The sequence below is a fragment of the Artemia franciscana genome, chromosome 7, assembly GCF_032884065.1.
Source record: "Artemia franciscana chromosome 7, ASM3288406v1, whole genome shotgun sequence".
NCBI classification, from domain to species: Eukaryota; Metazoa; Arthropoda; class Branchiopoda; order Anostraca; family Artemiidae; genus Artemia; species Artemia franciscana.
The window spans coordinates 41,554,785-41,577,565 of NC_088869.1; the positions used below are offsets into that span (position 1 = coordinate 41,554,785).

Genomic DNA, 22,781 nt, shown 5'->3' on the forward strand with positions numbered 1-22,781 from the left:
AAGCACTCCCGTGCGCGCAAGTCGTTATGCGCCATATTAGTTACGCGCCATTGTATTTGTGATGGTCCATGGGAAAACAATCCGTATTCAGATCTATACCTCATGATTCTAATGATTGCCCTTGAGCTTTGTTGATGGTGATTGCTAATCGACCATTCCCTGAGTCGCCATCGTCATTTATATATCCCCCTGTGCACCCCGGCGTCCCCTTTGTAGTTATGTCCCTGTGTCCCGGTCGTCGTCATTTATACTCCCTGTGCCTCGGTGCTTTGTTGATTGCTAATCGAACATTCCTTTTGTCCCGGTCGCTTTCTCTTTGAGTGTCGTCATTTATTTAGATTGTCAGGTTTACCGACTCTTGAACATGCAACATATAATTGTCCATGGGAAAAACAATCCATATTCAGATCTATACCTCATGATTCTAATGATTGCCCTTGAGCTTTGTTGATGGTGATTGCTAATTGAACATTCCCTGTGTCCCGGTCGTCATTTATATTCCCAGTATCCCGGTCGTCATTTGTGTCCCAGTGTTCCCCTTTTAGTTTTTTTTTATTGGTTTTGACCTTTTTTTAGGTTTTTTAGTTTTTTTCTTTTTTCTTTTTAGTTTTTTTGAAGTTTTTATCTTTTTAGTTTTTTTATTTTTATTTATATTTTTTTAGTTTTCTTTTTTTTAAGTTTTTTTTAGTTTTTAGTTTTTTTTAGTTTTTTTCTTTTTTTCTTTTTAGTTTTTTATTGGTTTTTACCTTTTTTATAGCTTTTTTAGTTTTTTTTCGTTTTTTCTTTTTACTTTTTTTTTAGTTTTTATCTTTTATTTTTTTTATTTTATTCTTAATTTTATTAGTTTTCTTTTTCTCTTCTATTTTTCAGTTTTTTCCTTTTTTTAAGTTTTTTTTTTTAGTTTTTAGTTTTTGTAGTTTTTTAGTTTTTTAGTTTTTTAGCTTTTTTATCGCCATCGTCATTTATATATCCCCCTGTGCACCCCGGCGTCCCCTTTGTAGTTATGTCCCTGTGTCCTGGTCGCCGTCATTTATACTCCCTGTGTCCCGGTGCTTTGTTGATTGCTAATCTAACATTCCTTTGGTCCCGGTCGCTTTCTCTTTGAGTGTCGTCATTTATTTAGATTGTCAGGTTTACCGACTCTTGAACATGCAACATATAATTGTCCATGGGAAAAACAATCCATATTCAAATCTATGCCTCATGATTCTAATGATTGCCCTTGAGCTTTGTTGATGGTGATTGCTAATTGAACATTCCCTGTGTCCCGGTCGTCATTTATATTCCCAGTATCCCGGTCGTCATTTGTGTCCCAGTGTTCCCCTTTTAGTTTTTTTTTTATTGGTTTGACCTTTTTTTAGGTTTTTTAGTTTTTTTCTTTTTTCTTTTTAGTTTTTTTTGAAGTTTTTATCTTTTTAGTTTTTTTATTTTTATTTATATTTTTTTAGTTTCTTTTTTTTTAAGTTTTTTTTTAGTTTTTAGTTTTTTAGTTTTTTTTTCCTTTTTTTCTTTTTAGTTTTTTATTGGTTTTTACCTTTTTTTTAGCTTTTTTAGTTTTTTTTCGTTTTTTCTTTTTACTTTTTTTTTAGTTTTTATCTTTTTTATTTTTTTTTATTTTATTCTTAATTTTATTAGTTTTCTTTTTCTCTTCTATTTTTCAGTTTTTTCCTTTTTTTTAATTTTTTTTTTTAGTTTTTAGTTTTTTTAGTTTTTTTAGTTTTTTTAGTTTTTTAGCTTTTTATTTTTTTTATTAGTTTTTAGTTTTTTTTTGTAGTTTTTGCCTTTTTTTAGTTTTTTCAGTTTTTTTTTAGTTTTTAGTTTTTTACCTTTTTTAGCCTAACCAGGATTTGAACCTGGGACCTTCATTCTCCGTTCTGACACCCTCTCTCACCGAGTGACTACTCCAGCATGTTCATTTTGGTGTTTTAAATGGTATATTATTAACCAAATTAATGTGTTTTACAATATACTAAGCATCGTCAAAGCAAAAATGATGGCAACTAATTTCATGACGTCAGCCGAAACATGACGTCACCTGATCCACGATCCACAGATCCACAGACAACTTATTTTTGTATATATAGATATATATATATATATATATATATATATATATATATATATATATATATATATTTATATATATATATATATATATTTATATATATATATATATATATATATATATATATATATATATATATATATATATATATATATATATATATATATATATATATGTTTTTAACTACGTAAAACATGCAAATATACAACATTCTTCGCTGTCCCATTGTCTGTGCATATAAATAGATTGTCAGGTTTACTGACTCTTGAACATGCAACATATAATTGTCCATGGGAAAAACAATTCGTATTCAGATCTATATCTCATTATTCTAATGATGTGTCCCTGTGTCCCGGTCGTCATTTATATTCCCTGTGTCCCGGTCGTCATTTGTGTCCCGGTATCCCAGTTTGTAATTTCTCTTTGAGTGTCCCGGTCGTCATTTGTATTCCCTGTGTCCCGGTCGTCATTTGTGTCCCGGTCTGTAATTTCTATTCGAACAATCCCTGTGTCCCGGTCGTCATTTATATATCTCACCTGTGCCCCCGGCGTCCCCGTTGTAGTTGTGTCCCTATGTCCCGGTCGTCATTTATATTCCCTGTGTCCCGGTCGTGATTTGTGTCAGGGTGTCCCAGTTTGTAATTTCTCTTTGAAGTTCCCGGTCGTCATTTATACTCCCTGTGTCCCGGTGTCCCGGTATGTAATTTCATCAGTAGACAAACATGACGTCAGTCGACAAACAATTTCATCACGCATACAGCTCAATCCTTACAATGACGTCAGTCGACAAACATGACGTCAGTCGTCACACAAACATGATGTCACTCGAAACACACACACACACACAGAAACCTTATTTATATATATATATATTATATATATATATATATATATATATATATATATATATATATATATATATATATATACTAGCTGTTGGGGTGTTGGTGGGGCGCTTCGCGCCCCCCCCCAAGCCCCCCCCGCGCGTAAGTCGTTACGCGCCATATTAGTTATGCGCCATTGTAGTTGTGTCCCTGTGTCCCACCTGTGAATATAGATAGATTTATATATGTGTTTCAAACTACGTAAAAATTGCGAATAAACAACATTCTTGGCTTTCCCATTGTCTGTGCATATACAAAGCCGTATGTACTAATAACGACGTCATATGCAAACGCTCTTTTTACAAACAAACAAACATGCATCCACACAACTCGTTTTTATATAGATAGATAGATAGATAGATACAATACAAATTAACTGCGTAAAACTTGCGAATATACAACATTCTTCGCTGTCCAATTGTCGCTACATATAAATACATTGTCAGGTTTACCGACCCTCGAACATGCAACGTACAATTGTCCATGGGAAAAACAATCAGTATTAAGATCTATACCACATTTTTCTAATGATTGAACTTGAGCTTTGTTAATGGTGATTGCAAATACTAATCGAATTGGGAATTGCAATCTTTTAAATTGAAAAAGCAGATCCGTTGGAATCATGGGAATGCGAGGAATAAGAACAGCCTCACCCTCATAAGGCCCTGTCAAGATTGTGGCCTCTATTAGTTTTTCCATTGTTTTTTTTTACGGCAAGTCGCGTGCCATTGCAAAGCTTTGGTGGGTTGATATTTCTTAAAAGTATTATTGGTACGCCTATTTTTAGTTGTAGCACGTGTGGTGGAAACCCTGAAGGATCTATGGAATTTAAAAATTCAGATGGATAATTAACCGCTTCATTTGGTTCCAAAACTGTGTCGACTGACTTGTAAAGGACTGCCTGGTCTCGAATCTTGGTCAAAACAATATTGTTGATTTCGTGGACGTCTATATTTTTGGGTGCGAGAATCGCTCTTTCACTTAGCCATTTATTATTTTTATAATTTTTTAGAATATTCGGAAATACTTTTTCAATCAATTCATTTTTGGACGTCACTAAATTACAGAAATCAGCAGGTAGTTGTATACGTCCTGAAATTGAGTCTACTGTTTGACCAGAGTCATCGTTTTGCAATCGGACACGCATATTTGTAGTTAATTTTAATATTTTTACGTGTGCCCATAAATTAGAATTTTTTAGGCAAGCATTCATTTCGTCTGCAGGAGTTAAACTACGTAAAAATTGCGAATATACAACATTCTTGGCTTTCCCATTGTCTCTGCATATACAAAGCCGTATGTACTAATAATGACATCATATGCAAACGCTCTTTTTACAAACAAACAAACATGCATACACACAACTCGTTTTTATATAGATAGATAGATAGATAGATACAATACAAATTAACTGCGTAAAACTTGCGAATATACAACATTCTTCGCTGTCCAATTGTCGCTGCATATAAATAGATTGTCAGGTTTACCGACCCTCGAACATGCAACGTACAAATGTCCATGGGAAAAACAATCAGTATTAAGATCTATACCACATTTTTCTAATGATTGACCTTGAGCTTTGTTAATGGTGATTGCAAATGCTAATCGAATTGGGAATTGCAATCTTTTAAATTGAAAAGGCAGATCCGTTGGAATCATGGGAATGCGAGGAATAAGAACAGCCTCACCCTCAAAAGGCCCTGTCAAGATTGTGGCCTCTATTAGGTTTTCCATTGTTTTTTTTTTACGGCAAGTCGCGTGCCATTGCAAAGCTTTGGTGGGTTGATATTTCTTAAAAGTATTATTGGTACGCCTATTTTTAGTTGTAGCACGTGTGGTGGAAACCCTGAAAGATCTATGGAATTTAAAAATTCAGATGGATAATTAACCGCTTCATTTGGTTCCAAAACTGTGTCGACTGACTTGTAAAGGACTGTCTGGTCTCGAATCTTGGTCAAAACAATATTGTTGATTTCGTGGACGTCTATATTTTTGGGTGCGAGAATCGCTCTTTCACTTAGCCATTTATTATTTTTATAATTTTTTAGAATATTCGGAAATACTTTTTCAATCAATTCATTTTTGGACGTCACTAAATTACAGAAATCAGCAGGTAGTTGTATACGTCCTGAAATTGAGTCTACTGGGAGCTTTCCGTTTCCAATTGTCAGCAATTGATCTGAAAATGTTTGACCAGAGTCATCGTTTTGCAATCGGACACGCATATTTGTAGTTAATTTTAATATTTTTACGTGTGCCCATAAATTAGAATTTTTCAGGCAAGCATTCATTCGTCTTCAATGGCTCTGGTGGTGCAGCCAATAGAGGAAGTTTAACTTTTCCTGAGGCGCAACACATTCCCATTGTTTCACCATTGAATTTCAAGGCCTTGCAATAGGGACAAATTTTAGACATTGTCCCGATTTGAACACATCTACTCAAGCTATAATCATCGACTGGGTTGTACCTGAATGCCAGGCGATAACTTTCAGGTTGCTCTGATTCCTCGGCACGCTTTCTTTTCTTACTTTCTCTATCAGCAGCAAGCCTGATTTCTTGCTGTTCTTGTGATTCCTCGGCACGCTTTCTTTTCTTACTTTCTCTATCAGCAGCAAGCCTGATTTCTTACTGTTCTTGTAATTCCTCGGCACGCCTTCTTTTTTCACTTTCTCTTTTAGCATTAAGTCTGCTTCCGCGTTGCTCTGGTAGTTCCTCGGCACGCTTTCTGTTCTTTTTTTCTCTATCAGCCTCAAGCCTGTTTCCTTGCTGTTCTTTTGATTCCTCGGCACGCTTTCTGTTCTTTCTTTCTCTATCAGCCTCAAGCCTGTTTCCTTGCTGTTCTTTTAATTCCTCGGCACGCTTTCTGTTCTTTCTTTCTCTATCAGCCTCAAGCCTGTTTCCTTGCTGTTCTTTTGATTCCTCGGCACGCTTTCTTTTCTGACTTTCTCTATCAGCAGCAAGTTTTTTGGCATAGACTCTTTGAGCATCTTCATCGGCTTTTGCCATGGTAAGTTCATCAGTCATTGTAAACTTAAACATTAATAGATTTCTACGTGAACATATGTCTTAAATATCTTGAATGACGTCACTGTCAAAGCAAAAGTGACGACAACTAATTTCATGACGTCAGTCAACACAGAAACCTGACGTCACCTGATCCACAGACAGACACACAGACAGACAACTTATTTTTATATATATAGATATATATATATATATATATATATATATATATATATATATATATATATATATATATATATATATATATATTATATATATACTATATATATCTATCTTATCTATATATAAAAATAAGTTGTTTGTGTGTCTGTCGAGTGACGTCATGTAATCATCTCGTTATGAAGTTAGTTGTCGTCATGTTTGTTATGACGATGACGTCATTAAAGGTATTTAAGAAGATCCTTTAAAGACAAATTTTTAATTGTAAGAAGATCGTGGACGGAAAAATGTTTAATTGTAAAATGACTGAAGAACCTACAGTGGCAACAGCAAATGACGACCGGGACACAAATGACGACCGGGACACAGGGAATATAAATGACGACCGCGACACTCAAAGAGAAATTATAGACTGGGACACCGGGACACAAACGACGACCGGGACACAGGGAATATAAATGACGACCGGGACACAGGGAAACAACTATAACGGGGACACCGGTGGGCACAGGGGGATATATAAATGACGACGGGGACACAGGGAATGTTCGATTAGCAATTACCCCAATAAAGCTCAAGGGCAATCATTAGAATAATGAGGTATAGATCTGAATACAGATTGTTTTTCCCATGGACAATTATATGTTGCATGTTCAAGAGTCGGTAAACCTGAGAATCTATTTATATGCACAGACAATGGGACAGCCAAGAATGTTGTATATTCGCAAGTTTTACGTAGTTAAAAACATATATATATATATATATATATATATATATATATATATATATATATATATATATATATATACTAGCTGTTGGGGTGGCGAAGCGCCACCCCAACGCCTAGTTGGTGGGGCGCTTCTTGCCCCCCAAGCCCCCCCCCGCGCGCGCGTAAGTCGTTACGCGCCATATTAGTTACACACCATTGTAGTTGTGTCCCTGTCCCACCTGTGAATATATATATATATATATATATATATATATATATATATATATATATATATATATATATATATATATATATATATATATATATATAAAAATAGATTGTCAGGCTTATTGACTCTTGAACATGCAACATTGTCCAAACATAATTGTCCATGGGAAAAACAATCCGTATTCAGATCTATACCTCATTATTCTAATGATGTGTCCCTGTGTCCCGGTCGTCATTTATATTCCCCGTGTCCCGGTGTCCCGGTCGTCATTTGTGCCCCGGTGTCCCGGTCTGTAATTTCTATTCGAACAATCCCTGTGTCCCGGTCGGAAATTCTTTTGGGAAAAAAATGGAACAGGACAAGCCTTCTTGTGCCATTGAGGCCTTAATTAAATGTAATAGGGAACTTTTCCCTAACATGTTCAAGCTACTGAAAATGTTTGCTTCTTTGCCAGTGACTATTGCAACTGCTAAGAGGACTTTTTCTACTCTGAGACGATTAAAGACGTACCCGAGAAACGCGTGTGGACAAGACAGACTAAGTGGACTTGGCTCTCATATATTTCCTCCAAAGCCATAAAATCTCAACAGAGGAAGTGATCGATGAATTCGCTGGAAAAAAGAACAGAAGAACGGATTTTGTCATTTAGATTTTGTAGTATTGTTGTATCGTTTTCTTAAGATACAATTACATGTTGTGCTAAACTATTTAAGTCTATTTCACAGTCAACAAATTTACAAGCAAAAATCTTCCCGTACTTGAAATTAAAAGGCAATAAGCTTCCAACTTTTAAATTATTATACTCAAAGGAACAGATATGATATATTAATGACATTCTGATGTCTCAAACTCCTCTTATTTTTTAATCAAAATTCTCGAGTCAAACCATAGTTTTTGGGTCTATAAACTCTTAAGAGTTTAATTAAAAGTTCTAAACCGCCAAAAAAGCGTGATTTGACAGAAAATTTTTGAAAATTTCCGGGGAAGGACCATACCCACCAGGCCTTACCCCACCGTGCTTTAACCCCTCCCCCAAAACAAAATCTTGAGTAAGACCTTGTGCAGGCCTAAGTGCAGATCAATGTGCAGACTGAGTTCGATGTTTTTTTGCTGCCAAGCACTGTCAAGTATTTCCTTTTGTTTCTTGTCATTGTTGCTTATGACAAATTCTAAAACTATATTTAACGCTCTTTTGCAGGACAAACATTGTGCTTTATACCTACCAATAAAGGAAATAATAGGGAATTGTCACGCTCTTTCCTTCTACAATATTGTTGACACCTGAAAAATCAAAAATTTCTATTTTCTTCATCTTTACCCTTCACAGCAATCATTATCTAATTCTGTTCTTTCTTCAATGTGTCTAGTCCATCTGTTTTCTGTTACAAAAAAAAAGAAAAGTTCCATTTTTAACGTTGGCGATTTCATCAGAACCTATTATCTTTGCTATCGGCTAAGGAGTAAAATTTGACAAAAGTATAAATAAAAAATTATTTTATTAACAATAGAAATGCACACAATTCATTAGCAACTACGCTCATTAGCACAGTTAATGTTAAGTCATGGAGTCATCATAAAAAGAATATTGACAATTGAGGAACTAGATTCTTTATATTAGACTGCATAATAGTATATAAACAACTTTTAGATTTTCATGAACAATTCAAAACCATCATAAAACTAATTATGAATAATCATAATTAAATAATTTCTAAATTTAAAATAATATTTAATTTATGCTAATAGTCCCCCCCCCCCCCATCTTCTTTCCCGGTTAAAGTCTATTGTATGAGACAAGCACGCACACAGGGAAAACTTGGAAGCTCGAACCTCTCTTTTTCCAAATTTTACAGTTTTCGAAGCATTCCAAATTGTATCCTAGAATCTTCAGACTATCGCTATTTAGACGAATTTGCCCATCCCAACCCCACTGCGAAGCTACGTTTCAGTGTGTGCACTTGTATCAATATAATTTAAACGGTAACACATTCTAGCAAAAATTTATCAATAATTTTTATAAACATCGAGATGTGGCACAGAGCAAGAAATTTCCCGATTGCTTATCTCTGCAAGAAAATAATTATCTCTTTCTTGTCTCCGTTTTATAAGTTTAAACTTATAGTTCTTATAGTTCTTATACTGTTCTTTCTTCAATGTGTCTAGTCCATCTGTTTTCTGTTACAAAAAAGAAAGAAAAGTTGCATTTTTAACGTTGGCGATTTCATCAGAACCTATTATCTTTGCTATCGGCTAAGGAGTAAAATTTGACAAAAGTATAAATAAAAAATTATTTTATTAACAATAGAAATGCACACAATTCATTAGCAACTACGCTCATTAGCACAGTTAATGTTAAGTCATGGAGTCATCATAAAAAGAATATTGACAATTGAGGAACTAGATTCTTTATATTAGACTGCATAATAGTATATAAACAACTTTTAGATTTTCATGAACAATTCAAAACCATCATAAAACTAATTATGAATAATCATAATTAAATAATTTCTAAATTTAAAATAATATTTAATTTATGCTAATAGTCCCCCCCCATCTTCTTTCCCGGTTAAAGTCTATTGTATGAGACAAGCACGCACACAGGGAAAACTTGGAAGCTCGAACCTCTCTTTTTCCAAATTTTACAGTTTTCGAAGCATTCCAAATTGTATCCTAGAATCTTCAGACTATCGCTATTTAGACGAATTTGCCCATCCCAACCCCACTGCGAAGCTACGTTTCAGTGTGTGCACTTGTATCAATATAATTTAAACGGTAACACATTCTAGCAAAAATTTATCAATAATTTTTATAAACATCGAGATGTGGCACAGAGCAAGAAATTTCCCGATTGCTTTTCTCTGCAAGAAAATAATTATCTCTTTCTTGTCTCCGTTTTATAAGTTTAAACTTTGCCATTAGTATTTGCAAAGTCCTTAGATTATATTATGAATACTGGCGTCAATTCAGGGAAAATTAGAAGGGGAGTGGGGCAAATTAGTTGTTTTTTATTTTTTCACTGAAAATACTTTAAAAAAGAAATTTTCAATGCAAATACCCCGCAAAACTTCTATATTCATAATTTAGGAGGCACATGCCTCCCTCCAATCGATGCCACTGATTGTGAAAGGTTAAACATATTTTATTTTCAATCAGTAAATAATATACAAAAATAAATTCCATTAAAAAATCCTATAAAATCAAAATTCATCTGAAGGAAACGTAAAAATAAAGAAGATGATAAACTCAGTAAAGTTTACATGGTTGTCAGAAGGCAGGAAGAGAAATATTCAGACGAGTTTTGAAAAAGACACCCCATTTAAGAATGAACTTTCCCCAAAACATCTGATGCAAATCATTTAAAAATAAATAACTGGACTTCAATTTTTTAAACTGTTGTAACAATTACCCTAATTTCTTCGAACTTTCTTAGAAGTTAAATAGTAATAACGCAGATAAATCTAAAGAACACAAGTTTACTCTTAAAAGACAGAAATACAAAGTCGGCTTTAATCCCAGTAATTGCATTATTGATAGCCAAACAATAACATTAATCAATAATACAAGAACATTTGTAAAACCCCAAAAAGATATTTTTAAACAAGTGAAAGTGTATGAACAGTTAAAATAGTTTATACGAAAGCGAGCCTTTTCATTAAGCAAAAATTTCTGCACATTTTATAGCCCGATCATGTTTAGTATTAGATACTCTGGTAAAAGAAATTTACACACAACATGATTTTTATAAGTTTGACGAGAGCACAAATGATTAGCGGCGTCTGTTTGGCCCAAAATAAAATTGGGGGAGAGGAACTCAAATGGAGTTCAAATGGAGAGGAACTCAAATGGAGGCAAACTAGATGTTGTTAAGTCTCATAGAAAAACATCACCAAAATTTTAGGAGATACAAAACAACTTTTCATGTAAGAATTAAAATAATAAAAAGGAGGAGGGTTTTTGGGCTCAAATTACTCCACATCTTAGAATATACATGATAAAAGTACACAAATGAGCGTCTCAAATGGTCCTATGGGGAGGGGATATTCTAGTTATAATCCTTGAATATCAGGAAAGAGGCCAAAACCCCTAAATGAGAAAGAATCTGCGAATTACATTGCTTAGAGGCTTTAACACATTACAGAAAAAGAGGACAATTGCTGGTATATAGAGACACACCGACTCCTCCTCCCCGTCCTATATGTCTTCTGAATACTTCTCTATAGATAGGTACGTTCCGCCTTAAGATGAAGTCAGTCATGCAAACATCAGCAAATTTATTACGCGCTATTTCTGAACTGGACGAACGTTCAAGAGGAAATATGTATCCTTATCATCCACGGGCACTTGCATGGTAACCATAATTAGGTTTATTTCTTTCATCTTCACATGAAAACTTTTACAAGCGCATAAATTTAAGTTTTCACTCCTTAGTAAGTGCAAATAAGGACATGCAAGTAAAAAACACTAGCATTTCACTTCAATAAATTACAAACTTTACAAATATACAGAAAAGAGAAAACACAGAAACAGTAACGAGAAAATTGTTATAACATTATGAGATCAAAACATAAACTATAAATAAAATGAATTTTACACGCAAATGTACATAGTTAATATCACATTGCTAAGATTTTTGAACTCCTCATGTCTTGGGCAAGTTGTCAGAGTTTGGCGAAGACAGAGCTGTTGGTAAAGCTGGGACGACTATTGGCAACAATGTACGAGCACAAACAATTTCTGAAAAAGATATTAAGTCTCATTAAACTAAATACCAAAAAGTAACATCACCATATGTACCGATTAAGAAACTGGGGTGAAGTAAAATTATTCAACGGATTCATGTGTTAATTGAGCTGATAAAATTAATGTTAATAAATATTGTTATTAAATATTAAATGTTAATAAATATTGTTAATAACACAATTCATGTGTTAATGTGTTGAGAAAAAAGATTCCAAGAAACGAGAGCTCAGGGTTGCCGAGGCAGAATCCCCACATTTCCTTACTAGGTACAGCACACAATCATGGGGTACATTTAGAAATCTTCGCACTGAAAATTAAACTAAATAATGAAATGCCAATGAAAGGCATTTTCCCAATTCTAGAGGGGGCAAAAATCTAGGGGGTTATCCCTGTCCCTTCGATTGATGTCCCGAATTTGAAACGCCTCCAACCCCCTTATTGCAAACAATGAGAAAGAGTATATTCACGCAAGTGAATAAAAAAATTATGAAACAAATTAGATGAAACTTAGTTCTTCAAATAGTCCTCAAGCGTGAAAAAACAAAGAAACAGAGAGTAAGCGTATACAAGTATTGTGACAAAAGGAAACATTTTTCTCTTTTTACTGGCTTAAAGTTTTCTAAAAAAAAAAAAAAGAAAATACATTTAGCCTTCTTTTTACCGGCTAAAACATAAAAAAAAAAAATATCTATCCTTCTTTTTAGTGGCTAAAAATTTTCTGAAAAAACGCATTTACGTTTAGATTAATTTTTATTGGTTAAACATTTGACACACAAACTACACGTATCAACATAAGCTCAACTAATCTTGCTAGAAATATGACAATTTACGCATAGTATTTTTTGAGTCGTGGAAATGGACAGGCTATAAAATTCCCCCCCCCCCAAAAAAATGAAATGTGATGTCTTTATAACAAGCGCACGAGGGCCGTAGGTGCGAGCGATAGGAGCAAGGCGACAAAAAGCTGGTGAAGATAGTTCTCCTGTTAGTTACAGTTACATGGCTCCCATTAACTAAATTTATTTGATCCAATTTTTTTTTGATCCAAAGAGTTTAAAAAGATTTTAGTATCAGTGTCTTTCATGAGGGAACTTTATAGCATCTTAAAATAACAAAAAAAAGTATTCAAGATCGTCCCATATATCCTTTTTTTTCTTTAATAAGTGTTTTAAGCTCCATAAAACTGTGATCTATGACCTATTCTCTAAAATTAAGTTTGCTAAAGATAATCCAAAATATTACCTAGTATACATCAAAGAAGAAAAGAGGAAAATAACGACGTTCTATCTTTATGTGTTGTGAAAGTATAACATTTTGAATAACATAATTCATATTCCGAAAATGTATTAGTCACACTCAACGATAATTCTAAAATATTCCCTTGCAGAACTCTGTTCCCTAAAATGTTCCCTTGCAGAACTCTGTTCCCTAAAATGTTCCCTTGCAGAACTCTGTTCCCTAAAATATTCCCTTGCAGAACTCTTGTTGATTGCGTACAATACAAAACACCGAAAATATCTGGAGACAGTTTTATGGCATAACAATTTAAAAGCAAGGTATTAAATTCAAGCTTAGCAATGGAACCGACCAGAATAAAATAGCGCCCTTAAAATAACATAAAACGAGACTTAAAACAATACTTAAGGCTTTTTGTCACTCGTCATGTAATTGACATGAACTCGACAATTTATCGCAAAACCGAGATACAATACTGCAATAAAACCTGACCAAATCAAAGCCATTGCCTGCTTAACGTGCATGTGCACAAACTGAGTTCAGAAATAAGAAGTAATAACAGCGGCAGTATAATAAGAAATTTCAAACGAGACTTAATTTTGTTATCTCCAAAAGATTTGGATATGGACTAAAAAGTTTCAGCAGTAGAAAGGGGGTTTAGAGGGGTTAATGACTACAAACACTGACTAAAAAGCGTCATTTATGACAGAGAAAAATATCACGAATATCAACCAAAAAAGCAAGATATTTGAAAATTGGCCATTCCTCCATTGTCTTAATCGACTTATTTTTCTAAACTGGTATCAAAAATTCTAGCACGGTTATGACTAAAAGGTTTTCAAAAAAAATATTCGTCTCATGAGGTTATTAATTTACAAAACAAAAAAGACAAAGAAATTTTAGGTTTGTTTTATAGTCATGACTGTAAAAACTAAATTTGGTACATAAAACCACTAGTCCTAAACCAAGCTCCTACAGCAGCTTCGTTTCGCTTTTTATGTCAACCAATTCTTGTCTCCTCACAACTGTTGGTCTGGTAGCATCTGCTAGTCGCAAAAGTTGCAGCTTCTGCTAGTGGACCGCCAATTCAGCTTCGTTAGCCAGACAACAAATTACACTCTTAGTTCTACCACTCGCCGAAATCCATTAGAATCAGAATGGAAAATATCAAATCCCCAAATCACAAATGAGGAAAATGTAGCAATGACAATTGGCTTTATAACAATTATGTGCTTTATCTTTATATACAGAACTTGCTGAATTGACGCTGATAATATGACTAAAGTGGAGCAGCTCTATTTTTGACAGAAACTACGATGTTCATGACACTACTTTTTAATAACCCTGTCGAAGAGTTTGGTCGCAAAGGAGTATTCCTATGGAGAACTATCCTCAGAGGGCTGGCAGCTATGATTAATCACTAGTAAAGGAATTGCAACTCACAATAATAATAAAATAATACGCATTGAAAAAGCCGAGTTCAACTTTATTAAATTCCACAAGCTTGTCAAGTGTCAAAAATAGGATAATAAAAGATATTTTCGAGATTGAATTGAATTACCAGTGAAGCCATAAATACAAAATAGGTAGGAAAAATACCTATTTAACCGCACCTCAAAAGAGCAGCTGTTTTATTACCATGGTTTTTACAGTGATCTCGACTTTTATATCATGGTGTAATTCAAAAGATTACACAGTAAGTGTCAAGGCAAAAGAAACAACTAAAGAGATCCAAAAAGGTTCTCGCCTTTTCAAAGAAAAAAAATGTAACTGCTGAAGCTAGGTCTGTTTTCGCCACTCTTCTGTTCGAAAGCTTGGTTTTATATGTGCTCATGATGTGCCACAAAACACGTTTTATAAGATGCCATGATAAAAAAAAAAGTGAGATGGAACCAATATTTTGAGTGGTTGTACAATTTTAATATCAGAATGGTGCTGAGATTCTTGTTTTGTGCTTTTCGGCCATTAGTCTGCGGCCAAACAAAAAACAGGCGATCCCCAGATGGGGTAGAGGAGGGTCACAAGAAAGTAGTCAAATGGGAACTTGTACCACACGGCCAGAACTTTGAATAGATCGGAGGGGAGGAAAAGTGTGGGCATTAGTGGTGCAGCGAGTTGTTCGCAGAAGTAGCAGTGGTATCACAGCACTGGGACTATTATTATTTTATAACTTCGAATTAAAGGACTCAATTTGCTTAATCAGTAATACCAGCCATCTGCATCAATGAAACCAATACTTGAAAATATCAGTCAATCCTTCAAAATGACAGAACCAATAAAGCGAACATTTATCATACTTTAGCTAAAATTATGTATTTTTGCATGGATTCTGTTATATTTGCAAAATATATTTGATTTGCGCCACTTCATAAAAACCTGTGTGATATCGCGGTATTACATTTTTTGATTATGGCGCTGGATGTTAGACACCCTTCCACAGTTAGGAGGGGGGCTATTGGTCATTACCCCGACCCGTAATGGTCAGGATCGTACAATAGGAATTTCTGTTGGTAGAACCGCATAATGGAGGGACCGAATTACGTCGAAACAATCATGAACAAACCAATTAAGACATGGAATTAAAAGTGAATGTTGAAACAATTACTACATCACGGTATTCCAAAGGATATCCCTATGCCCCAACAAACTTTCTAGGTCGCTCACGTAGGCTAGTAATACACCGTCCCATCTTTTTCTATGTAGAGGCTATAAGCTCACCGAAAGCGGCCGTCGTTTTGAAAACTTAAAATGCCACTTGATAAATGAATGCAATAAGAGCTGAAACGAAGAACAATAAGCCCTGATTTTCAAAGCACTATTTAGTCTCTTAGAAGAAAGTAGGGGATTCTTACATAAGTTCTGAAAGAACAACCCTTCTCTGAAGATAGCAAAGCTTTGAAAATGGGCTATTCAAAGCAACAACAAATTGATTCCTTTCCACGTGATGTTAATTCCTTTGAAAAGGACGAACTGAACTCTAGTAGCGCGAATTTACGAAAATTAGAAAATGAAGCATTTTTATCAGAAAACAGAATTTGCCGTTCAGTTTATCATATTGACATAGAAAATGAGACTATATAAATCAGCTATGCTTCAACTACCAAATTTTTCGCACAGCTATAAAACAGGGTTCTGATGTTGAATATATGGATCATTTACGTACACAAAAGTTAGTCTCCCTTATCAATAATAGACTACTTTCTCTAAAATTTCCCTGTTTTCGAATCCTCTAACAACAAAATGTTACAAATTTTTTTGAAATACATTGATTCCGCCATTCTCGCAGTTTAAACTAAAACGTCTCAATGATTAAACTTGTTACTAAAAATCACAAGTTACAACATTTTATATAAATTAACTAAATATGGTTCTCACCAATGTCTTATTTGTGAAAGAACTGCGAACTACCAAATCAAAACGAGTTTCAAACAGAAACTAGTTTTGAGCAGTTGTAGTGTCGACGTTGCGTTCAAAATGATAGCAAATCGTTGTTTTAAAATAAAATTTATAGAAAAAAAGGAGATATCTAGAAATTTTGAAGAGACCGCGCTACTTACGTATTATAGCAACCACACTGTTGTTCTCACCCTGTTGCAAAACCGGTTTCTCTGTGTGAACTCGGGGATAATTAGCTTAGCCTAAGTGAGATAAGCTACGTTGTAGATATATTTTAATTAAATAATATATAAGAACCGAAATCACTAATCGATATAGCAAAAGCAAAAGTCAGATACGGTGCGTTTAATTCAAGACCCCTTACAACAAAGACATTGTTTTGATATTGGATGGCCAAGGAAAGGACTGGTTCACTTGCCTCATTAATTTGTCATGTCTTTCCTCAGAATAAAAGTAAAAAAATAAAAAAAAATAAAATAAAATAAAAAAAGTAGCAGACACCTTATAATAAGCAATTGATAAAATCGATGAATCACGTAGTCCAAAATAACATAAAAGGCAAAATAATGAAAACGCTTATCATCTATATTTTCACAGTAAAGATCCAAATCTATAGGTTTCATTATTCCTTTGTTGCATTGAATCAGGTAAAAAGAACAAAAAGAATTGATTACCACAACATGCAGCCTAAACAGAAGTTAAAAAAGAAGATCATACAATATGCAGGTTTGATACCTGAATTAAAATACTTCGAAACGGCGTTGACTAGACTGGCGCAACAATGGAACTTCACTGATAAATCATAGACGCGTCAGTGATATACTGACACGCCACAAGATTGCATTTTAGTTCAAATTAGTATCTAAATTAATATACTTATAAAATAAAATAAGCAAAAAATTGGTAGGACTAAACCATTCTGACAAAAGCGCGATTTGGCGTGTTAACTAATTCAAATCAAAATCCAAAGAATTTGCATTGTGGGTATTAAGTCTAGGAAGGAAATGTAGTAATAAAAGGAGCAAGAGATTTTAACAAAATAAGAAATAGAAATAACGTAAAATAGAATAATTATTTTACTTCTTACTCACGTTATTATTTAATAATGCAAACAAAGTTGCCAGTAAGGCCGTATCCAGGAGGGGGTTTCATAGTCTGACCCCCCCCCCCAAAAAAAAAATAAAAACAATTGTACGACTCATAAAAACGTTGAATGAGTGTGATTAATAATTATTTCATAGATATAAATAAATACCTTGCATTTAATTTTCTTTTAATTTTATTTATTTTTTATATTTTGGTTTTGTGTTGGTACTTACATACGTTGTGAAAATTCTTCTTCCATCCCATCTTATTTCAAATTTCCGTTCAAGCCAAAAAAAAATAAGTTTTTTTTTAATTTTACCCTAGGCTAACTTTGAACATCCATTTACTGTTTTAAGAGGTAGAGTTAAGAGAAAGAGTCAAACTTTAGCGTAAAGAGCGGGGTGTTGAAGAGGAAAAGCCCCTTTCATATACGGAGTAATTTCATATAAGAAAGTATGCACATATTGCCTTTTCGTCAGTTGTACATCCCCCTCATCATTCCCTGAAAGTTTCCACTTAATATTCTTAAGCCATTTATAAAATTAAAAATCTTTATTTTGATCTGAATGTTTCTATGTCTTATAATATCAGAAAAAAACGTTATAACCGAGATTACCGAAAAAAAAATGAATTCAATTCAAAGAAGATGCCTGCAGTATACTGATATGCTGCAGTATTGAACTAGCTCTCAAAGGGATTACACCTGTTTGAAATTTTGAATTGTTTGAACTTGATTCCTTAGCCATGAATTAATTCAGCGACTACAGAAATTGTGCAATCCTTGAATTTATCACACAATCAGATTTTTGGCGTTTTGATTTAAGAAAATTAGATACGATAGCCAAGTGTGGTGTGTAGAGAAAATTGGATATAATTTGCCTGTGCGTTAATTACGCTGTTTAGTGTAGAGAAGGATTAGCAGTTGGGCCGACCTCGCACAGTTTGGACTGATTTTTCACTTGGATACATTAGTGAGGCTCGGCCCTCACGGAAAGATAAGTTTCTTTCACTTTATAATCTTTCATTTGCTAGGCAAGAATCCTGCAAACATTAAAATCGGTGATTTATTCCTAGCCAAATTTGCGGGCTATCCCCTCTGGCCAATTCGAATCCTAGAGGTAATGACGACGAATACCGGAGACTGCAAATTTGCTGTTTTTTGCTACGGCAAAAAAAGGGGCTGTTCCCTCTTCAACGCCCTGCTCTTTACGCTGAAGTTTGACTCTTTCTCTCAACTCTAATTTTGAAACAGTATAAACTTTAGCGTAAAGAGCAGGGCGTTGAAGAGGTAACAGCCCCTTTCATATACGGGGTAATTTCTGTTCGTTTTAAGTTTTAATGTTGCTCCTTACTTTCAGTTAAAAAAAAAACTTGTTTTTTTTATCTATTTCGGTTAAAGAACCAATTTTCACTCGCAAATATATTTGGTTTAGAGCCATCAGAACTTCCGATTTTCTACACAAGTGGGCTGTTATCACGTATTCTCTGAGGTTTCCTTAAGGGAAGGAAGGGGACTTTTACAAATTTTTTCCATGAGGAAATTCTTGATTTCACCCACTAGAATTCTAAGACTGAGACTAGTTTTCGTTTGAGCTTATTTTTAAGCAAGAATAAACTCAAGAAAATGAGCTTCTTTAGTTAGAGGCACGGTCTACTGCAAATTAAATATTCAACATGGAACTTAAAAGAAAAAATAGTAGACAAATTCACCCTTCTAAATTCGTTAGGAAAATAGGATGAAAAAGATCTGACAGATGGAGACTGAGCGAAGATATCTTAGCAATTTGATATACGACTAGAAAAATCTTGGAAAAGGGAAAAAGGAAAAAGGAAATGGGAAAAAATATAAAATTAGGGGGAACCACTCCAGGAAAGAAATGAGAAAATCACAAAACACTTAAAGCTTCGCTGAAAGTTTCTTAAGTCTCATTATAGAAAGATACAATTCGATGCCAAGCTTAGATATGTCTCTAAAAATTCTGGCCAAGAAAAAATAACGAAGTTATAAAATCTTATGGGCGATAACTTTCTTCATATGGACTTGCCCATTTTGATTGACCACACTATATCATAATATCTAAATAAATAATATCCAAACATAAGTCACAAAATACATGCGATTTCGAATTACTAAGATTTTCTAGTCAGGAAATATAAAACTATAAAGCTAATAAACACACTTAAATTATTATCCTAATTTTCCAAATATAATTTTACTTACCGCTTTCCATTAACTTTTGCGCACACAAATATACACACATAGTACGTAGAAGACAATATAATAGTGCACGCTAATTAAACTAGTTACCCTGAGCCAACTTCATGTTCCCTCTGAAACAAGCGATTTTGGGACAAGCAAGCAGCAGCAACTTCCCCCAAAAGGACAATATACTTCCTTTCACCATATCGATCTTATCGATATGGTAATCTTAGATCTATCGATCTAAGATCTATCGATCTATCGATCTTAGATCGATCGATCTTTCCATATCGATCTTAGATCTATCCATTCACTGAGCCACAACTATAATATTCCTTAGACCTTAGTTCCTCCAGTGCCTCCAGAGGCACACAGGGCGTCAGTGAGTAGCCTGCAAAACTCTCTCAAATGGCCCGCTGTGTAGATGTCCTCCCACTCTGGGATGAGACTCGTCTGGAGGGCCCTTCTGTCACGCTCGTACGTTCCTCGCTGATAGATCCCTTCCGGTTGCCAGCGGAGGAGCATTTTAGGCAGTCTATGATCTGGCATACGGAGGATATGTCCAGCGTATCGACATCTTGGTTGATTCACAATGTAGACGGTGTCTGATTGGCATTTGCGAGTATGGCTCTCGATGTTGCTGACAATGTCTCTCCACCTGATCCTTAGGATCCAACGAAGACACTAATTTTCAAAGGCGGTAAGACGTTTCTCCTGTATCGCAGCTAGCTTTAGATATATTACTTATTCTTTATGGGGGGTGGGAGGATCTAAACTTACTTAAAAAACAACAGAAAAATTATCCTTTTTTCAGTGTTTTTCAACCAATTTTCAATGAATTTTTAATCTAAAAAACAATGTACATCAAATTTCGGAAATATACTTCACCAGATGGATAGACCCCAAATTGTAGGAGAGCAGAAAAAATAACATGCTAAAAATTACAGAGGGAATAAAAACCTCAAACCGTTTGCGAGAAAACAACATTCACTTTTCATAGTTTTCCACTACTACCTTAAATTAACACCTCTCCTACTTTTACTGGGCCCTATAGGGAAAAAAATTAAATAAAATTAGCTTCATATAATGCAAAACAAGCCATTCCCATGATTAATTTTTTTATCTCCTAGAAATCAGATAAGGTTCATAACAAACGGACAGTGGGAGAAGAATACGAAGTGTAAATCCAATTCAATTAAGTATATAGCCTATGAATAAAAACTTCTGATTTAAGTCTCCATTTTCCAATTTATAAAAATTTGAGCTAGCTTATGAAGAGGAAATAGAATTTTCGAGAAATAAATTCAAGAAATGCTTGTATATGCAGGATGAAAAATTTCTTACAGCCGTACATTTTCCATCGATCTTTAAACGGTGTATTTATGAAAGAAATTTTAATGACCAAAGCTAAGTCTTAAAATTATTATTTTCCTTCTCATGAATAATTGCTATTTTTCTGTATACGAGATGTACACACATGGACCAAGACATTTGTTAATTACTGTTAATTTTGTAATACATACCTGGACAATATTTGGATTCCGTGGAATCAAAATCACTTCGAAGGTCACTGCTGGATCCCATTTCACTTTTGCTTTGAAGTTTCCTTCTTCGTAAGAACGTGGCTGCGAATATCATAAAAATGATTAAACATATTCCCACCACAGTTACTAAAACAACCATCGCTTCTACTCGGGAGCCATCTTCAGTACTTTCTAATTTGTTTACTAGAGGTGCGGCTGGAGCTACCCGCTCGTCAGACGTAACCAAGGGTGCCTTACGTGTGTCGATTGTAAGTGATTCACTGCGCTCTTGCTGATTTACTAAGCTATTGACAAGTTCAACCTAAAGATGAAAGATAATTTCAACGTCTTAAAGTTCATCCATGCGTTAAAAAAGCGTTATATTAACTGTTATCATCCTTTTTTATAAAAAAAAATAGTGCCATGAATTAAATGGAATATTACACATGAAGATGGTACCTAGGCACTAAATATGAGTCTTTTTACGACACTGCCATAACAAGTGAACAATTCAATTAAACAACAACTGAAAAAGAATCTAAAAAATCAATTAAAGGAATAATGAGTTCCAGCAAGTGACATTTCAACAAATACTCATGATTTAAGATTTTGTTATGAATTGATAAAACTACTGTTGATTTGAATTAACGTTAACTGGGAATCACAGTCTGGGATTACATTATACCTGATTTAGGAATACCCTGAATAGCTTGTGCTGTTCTTGGCCATAAAATGGCTTAATTATACTTGGATATTATGAAACAAAATAAATAAATGTCTAATAGTCAAGAATGCGTTTTAAGTTCGATGTACTAAATTTGAAAACATACTTCTCGGTGTCTGATGAGTAATGAAAAAAATAATACATAATTCCCTGACCTTTCCCTTCTTCTTTCTATTTTCAATTATCCGTCTTAAAAGACAAAATATTACTTTTCCAAGCAATTTCGACTGTTTTATCAGGAAGAAGTTGTACCTCCTCAAGAAAAATAGGATTCGGTTTATTTTTACGAAAAAACAGCACAGCAGGGGAGGTCATTCCCAGTGACAAAAAAATTCCAAATAAGAGACTTTGTTTTTCTTTTAATGTTGGTACATATCGAATCCTTCAGAGAAGTAGACTAGAAACTCGTCAAGTAGGCATCGGTAGGAAAAAATCGGATGACCCTAGTCGAAAGAGTTATTCACTTACAGAAGGGTCGTACATAAGGGAAGAGGGTCTCCAGTTCTATGTCCCCCTCCCCGATAAATACCAGACTTTTATAACCTATAACTTCTGTTATTTTTGAATAAAATTTACGAGCTTTTCTTCTTTGGGTATGTGGCCAGTTCTCCCAAAAATAAGTTCTTGCAGATATAATTGGTATACAGTTTTTTTTATTATTATTAACACAAATACTTATTATGAAACTGCCATTCTTCCCATGAATCACGTTTTTTTAACAGACAATCCAACTGTTTAGGCCAAAATAGAGATTGCGGCTTCCAATTCCAAACGACTTACACCTGATTAAATCAGAGATCAACACC

The 22,781-nt window shown here is 34.3% G+C and overlaps 2 long non-coding RNA genes across 2 annotated transcripts in view; one reads left to right on the plus strand and one right to left on the minus strand.

Annotated features, from left to right (window-relative positions):
• The window catches only part of LOC136028629 (uncharacterized), a 54,690-nt gene extending 46,913 nt beyond the window's left edge, over positions 1–7,777 (plus strand). The window contains exon 2 of the long non-coding RNA XR_010617852.1: positions 7,525–7,777. This is a non-coding gene — a long non-coding RNA (uncharacterized LOC136028629). The remainder of the gene's footprint in view (positions 1–7,524) is intronic.
• Positions 7,778–8,549: 772 nt separating this feature from the next.
• On the minus strand, positions 8,550–21,891 carry LOC136029315 (uncharacterized). Its single transcript, XR_010618016.1, has 2 exons — positions 21,252–21,891; positions 8,550–11,804 (listed from the first exon to the last, which is right to left on the minus strand). It is a non-coding gene; the product is annotated as an uncharacterized LOC136029315 (long non-coding RNA).
• Between the last annotated feature and the right edge of the window lie 890 nt (positions 21,892–22,781).